This window comes from Apodemus sylvaticus, chromosome 2 (genome assembly GCF_947179515.1).
Source record: "Apodemus sylvaticus chromosome 2, mApoSyl1.1, whole genome shotgun sequence".
Taxonomy (NCBI): domain Eukaryota; kingdom Metazoa; phylum Chordata; class Mammalia; order Rodentia; family Muridae; genus Apodemus; species Apodemus sylvaticus.
Window position 1 is genome coordinate 11,914,960 of NC_067473.1, and position 6,241 is coordinate 11,921,200.

Here is a 6,241-nt window from a genome sequence, read left to right on the forward strand (position 1 = left end):
GGTTCCCTGTCTTATACTGGAAATGGAGAGTCAGCCAGAATTTTCATTTAAAAAGTGTAAATATTATTTATTTATTTATTTATAATTTTATTAGATATTTTCTTTATTTACATTTCAAAAATTATCCCCTTTCCTTATTTCCCCTCTGAAAACCCCCTAACCCATAACCCCTCCCCCTCTTCACAAATCTACCCACTCTATGTGCTTGCATTCCCCTACACTGGGGCATTGATCCTTCATAGGGCCAAGGGCCTCTCCTTTCATTGATGTCCTACAAGGCCATCCTCTGCTACATAGGCAGCTGGAGCCATGGGTTCCTCCATGTGTACTCTCTGGTTGGTGGTTTAGTCCCTGGGAGCTCTGAGGGTACTGTTTGGTTCATGTTGTTGTCCCACTTTTGGGGCTGTAAATCCCTTCAGCTCCTTGGATCATTTCACTAGATCCGCCATTGGGGACTTTGTGCTTAGTCCAGCAGTTGGCTTAGAGCATGCCCTCTGTATTAGTCAGGCACTGGAAGAGCCTCTCAGGAGGTACCTCTATCATGCTCCTGTCAACAAGCACTTGTTTGCATCCCTAATAGTGTCTGGGTTTGGTAACTGTATCTGGGATGGATCTCCAAGTGGGGCAGTCTCTGGATAGCTTCAGTTTCTGCTCCTCACTTTCTCTCTGGATCTTCTCCCATAGGTATTTTATTCCCCCTCTAAGAAGACCTAAGTAGCCACAATTTGGTCTTCTTTCTTGAGTTTCATGTGGTCTGTAATTGTATCTTGGGTACTAAAAGCTTCTGGGCTAACATCCATTTATCAATGAGTACATAGTATGTATGTTCTTTTGTAATTGGGTTTCCTCATTCAAGATGATATTTCTAGTTCTATCCATTTGCCTAAAAATTTCTTGAAGTCAACTTCTGGCTATATGCCCAAGAGTAGTATAGCTGCGTCCTCAGGTAGTACTATGCCCAATTTTCTGAGGAAGCACCAAAATGATGTTCAGAGTGGTTTTAAGAACTTGCAATCCCACCAGTAATCGAAGAGTGTTACTCTTTCTCCACATCCTTCACCAGCATCTGCTGTCACCTGAGTTTTGAACTTATCCATTCTGACTGACATGAGCTGGAATCTTGGGGTTGTTTTGATTTGCATTTCCCTAATGACTACAGATGTTGAACTTTTGTTTAGGTGCTTCTCAGCGATTCAGTATTCCTAAGTTGGGAATTTTTGTTTAGCTTCATATCCCATTTTTAATACGGTTATTTGTTTATCTGGAGTCTAACTTCTTGAGTTCTTTATATATATTGAATATTACCCTTCTATTAGATGTAGGATAGGTAAAGATCTCTTCTTAATTTATTGGTTTCTGTTTAGTCCTATTGACAGTGTCCTTTGCCTTATAGAAGCTTTACAATTTTATGAGGTCCCAGTTGTCAATTCTTGATCATAGAACATAAGCTATTGATGTTCTGTTCAGGAAAATTTCCCCTGTGCCCATGTGCTCCAGGGCCTTCCCCACTTTCTTTTCTATTAGTTTCAGTGTGTCTGGTTTTATGTGGAGGTCCTTGATCCACTTGGACTTGAGCTTAGTACAAGGAGATAAGAATGGATCAATTTGCATCCTTCTACATGTTGGCTGCCAGTTGACCCAACAACATTTGTTGAAAATGCTGTCTTTTCGGAGGGCTGAGAAATACCTTAAGAAATGTTCAACATCATTAATCATTAGGGAAATGCAAATCAAAACAACCCTGAGATTTCACCTCACACCAGTCAGAATGGCTAAGGTCAAAAACTCAGGAGACAGCAGATGCTGCCTTGGATGTGGAGAAAGAGGAACACTCTTCCACTGCTGGTGGGATTATAAGATGGTGCAACCACTTTGGAAATCAGTCTGGAGGTTCCTCAGAAAACTGGGCATGGCTCTTCCAGAGGACCCTGCTATACCACTCCTGGGCATATAACCAGAGGATTCCCCAGCATGTAATAAGGGACACATGCTCCACTATGTTCATAGCAGCCCTATTTGTAGTAGCCAGAAGTTGGAAAGAACTCAGGTGTCCCTCAACGGAAGAATGGATACAAAAAATGTGGTATATTTACACCACAGAGTACTATTCAGCCATTAGAAACAATGAATTCATGAAATTCGTAGACGAATGGATGGAGCTGGAGAACATCATACTAAGTGAGGTAACCCAGTCTCAAAAGATCAAACATGGTATGCACTCACTGATAAGTGGATATTAACCTAGAAACTTGGAATATCCAACAAATAATCCACATATTAAATGAGGTCCAAAAAGAACGGAGGAGTGGCCCCTGGTTCAGGAAAGACTCAATGCAACAGTATAGGGGAATTCCAAAACAGGGAAGTAGGAAGGAGTAGATGGAGAACAGGGGGAGGGAAGAGGGCTTATGGGACTTGTGGGGAGTGGGGACCCAGAAAATGGGAAATCATTTGAAATGTAAAGAAGGAATATATCGAATAAAAAAATGCTGTCTTTTTTTCCACTGGATGGTTTTAGCTCCTTTGTCAAAAATCAAGGGACCATATGTATGTGGGTTTATTTCTGGATCTTCAATTCTATTCCATTATTTTACCTGCCTGTTACTGTATGAATGCTATGTAGTACAGGGTAATCTGATGGATGATGATTCGGTCAGAAGTTCTTTTATTGTTAAGAATAGTTTTATCTATCCTGGGTTTTTTGTTATTCCAGATGAATTTGCAAACTGCTCTTTCTAACTCTATAAAGAATTGAGTTGGAATTTGGGGGCTCGCCCTGAATCTATAGATTGCTTTCAGCAAGATAGCCACTTTTACTATATTAACCCAGCCAATCCATGAGAATGGGAGATTTTTCTATCTTCTGAGATCTTGGATTTCTCTCTTCAGAGACTTGAAGTTTTTGTCATAGAGATCTTTTACTTGCTTAGTAAGAGTCTACATCAAGGTATTTTACATTATTCGTGACTATTGTGAAGGGTGTTGCTTCCCTAATTTCTTTCTCAGCCTCTTTATCTTTTAAGGAGAGGAAGGCCACTGGTTTGTTTGAGTTAATTTTATATCCAGCCACTTTGCTGAAGTTGTTTATTAACTTTAGGACTTCTCTGGTGGAATTTTGGGGGTCATTTAACTATACTAAGATATCATCAGCAAATAGTGACATGTTGAGTTCTTCCTTTCCAATTTGTATCCCTTTGACCTCCTTTTGTTGTGTAATTGCTCTGGCTAGGACTTTGAGTACCATATTGAATTGGAATGTAGAGAATGGGTAGCCTTGTCTAGTGTCTGATTTTAGGAGGATTGCTTCAAGTTACTCTCCATTTAGTTTGATGTTGGCTACTGGTTTACTCTATATTGCTTTTATTATGTTTAGGTATGGGCCTTGAATTCCTGATCTTTCCAAGACTTTTAGCATGAAGGGGTGTTGGATTTTTTCAAATACGTCTTAGCATCTAATGAAATGATTCTGTGTTTTTTTTTTTTTATTCTTTGAATTTCTTTGAGTGAATTACATTGATGGATTTCTATATATTGAATAGTCTCTGCATTTCTGGGATGAAGCCTACCTGATCATGATGGATGATCATTTTGATGAATTTTTGGATTTAGTTTGGGAGAATTTTATTGAGTATTTTTTGCATCAATATTCATAAGGGAAATTGGTCTGAAGTTCTCCTTCTTTGTTGAGTCTTTGTGTGGCTTGGGTATCAGAGTAACTGTGGTTTCATTGATCAAATTAGATAGTGTTCCTCCTGTTTCTATTTTGTAGAATAGTTTGAAGAGTATTGGTATTAGGTCTTTTTTGATGGTTCGAAAGAACTCTGCACTAAACCCATCTGGTCTAGTTGGGTAGTCTGGTCTAATTTTTTGGTTGGGAGAACTATTAATGATGACTTCTAATTCCATTAGCATATATGGGACTGGTTAGGTGGTTTATCTGATCATAATTTAACTTTGTTACCTGGTATCTGTCTAGAATTGTTCATTTCATTCAGATTTTCCAGTTTTGTTGAGTAAAGGCTTTTGTGGTAAGACCTGAGGGATTTTTGAATTTCCTCAGTTTCTGTTGTTATTTTGTTGATTTGGATACTGCCTCTGTGCTCTCTTGTTAGTCTGGCTAAGGGTTTATCTATCTTTCTGATTTTCTCAAATAACCAGCTCCTGGTTTGGTTGATTCTTTGTATAGCTCTTTTGGTTTCTACTTGGTTGATTTCAGCCCTGAGTTTGATTATTTTCTGCTGTGTACTCCTCTTGAGTGTATTTGCTTCTTTTTGTTCTAAAGCTTTTAGATGTGCTGTCAAGCTTTTAGATGTGCTATCAAGCTGCTAGTGTATTCTCTCTCCAGTTTCTTTTTGGAGGCTCTCTGAGGTATGAGCTTTCCTCTTAGCACTATTTTCATTATGTCCCATTAGATTGGGTATGTTGTAGCTTCTTTTTCATTAATTCTAAAAAGGGCTTTAATTTCTTTATTTCTTCCTTGACCAGATTAACATTGAGTAGAGTATTGTTCACCTTCTGCTTGTATGTGGGCTTTTTATTATTTCTGTTGGTATTGTAGTCTATCCTTAGTCCATGGAGATCTGATAGGACACATGAGATTATCTCAATATTCTTATATTTGTAGAGGCCTGTTGCTGATTATATGCTCAGTTTTGGGGAAGGTACTGTGAAATGCTGAGAAGAAGGTATATTCTATTGTTTTAGGGTAAAATGTTCTATAAATATCTATTAAACCCATTTGGTTCATAACTTAAGTTAGTTTCACCGTTTTTCTGTTTAGTTTCTGTTTCAGTGATCTGTCCATTGATGACAGTGGGGTGTTGAAGTCTTCCACTATTATTGTGTGAGGTGCAATGTGTTTAGTAAAGTTTCACTTATGAAACTTTATTTTTTTTAATGAAGCTTTAGTAAAGTTTCTTTTCTGAATGTTGTTGCTCTTGTGTTTGGATCATAACTGTTAAGAATTGAGATTTCTTGTAGATTTTTCCTTTCATTAGTATGAAGTGTCCTTCCTTTTCTTTTTTGATAACTTTAGGCTGAAAGTCAATTTTATTCAATATTAGAGTGGCTACTCTAGCTTGTTTCTTGGGACCATTTGCTTGGAAATTTTTTTCCCAGTCTTTTACTCTGAGGTACTGTCTGTCTTTGTCACTGAGATAGAATTCCTGTATGCAGCAAAACATTGGGACCTGTTTACATTTCCAGTCTGCCAGGCTATGTCTTTTTATCAGGAAATGGAGCCCATTGATATTAAGAGAGTAAAGAAAAGTAATTGTTGCCTCCTTTTATTTTTGTCGTTATAGCTGCAATTAAGTTTATGTGGTTATTATAGCTGCAATTAAGTTTATGTGGTTATCTTCTTTTGGGTTTGTTAAAGGAAGATTATTTTCTTGCTTTTCCTAGGGTGTAGTTTCCCTCCTTGTGTTGGTGTTTTCCATTTCTTATCTTTTGAAGGGCTGGATTTGTGGAAAGATATTGTGCAAATTTCTTTCTGTCATGGAATACCTTGTTTCTCCATTCATAACAATTGAGAGTTTTGCTGGGTATAGTAGCCTGGGCTGCCATTTGTGTTGTCCTAGGGTCTGTATGAGATCTTCCCAGGATTTTCTAGCTTTTATAGTCTCTGGTGAGAAGTCTGTTGTAAGTCTACTAGGTCTACCTTTATGTTACTTGACCTTTTTCCCTTAGTGCTTTTAATATTCTTTCTTTGTTTTGTACATTTAGTGTTTTGATTATTATGTGATGACACATAGCCTTGGTTTCTGTTGGTAAGATTCTTGTGCTTGCCTTTTACCATCTGGTTATCTCTGGTGTTAACTGATCTTCCTGTCTCTGGCTGAAGCTTGTCCCTACCACGGGCCTGGAAGCCTGTGTCAGCAATCCTGGGAGAACAGCTCTCTCCTTGCACGACCTGTCCACAGAGGGTTGAGGAACAGCCCCAGTTACCAAGTGCAGATGGTGACTGGAAGCTAAAGATAATTTTACTTGTCAGGTTAGGGTCATCATATAAATAATGCTAGTAATGGACAAGCATTCTAACTGAAAAACACTTAATGAGAAATAATCATGTTGGGAAATCGTGCTGAATTTTCCGAGGATCTTCTTTCTTTGTTATTAAATGACTGGATTAAATTTCCAATGTCTAAAAATAAGCTGTTAAGAATCTCACTTATCTTTAAGCAGGTTCCATCATTTCCATCTTACTTTCCTAAATAATTAATAAGTATAAATTGTATAATGA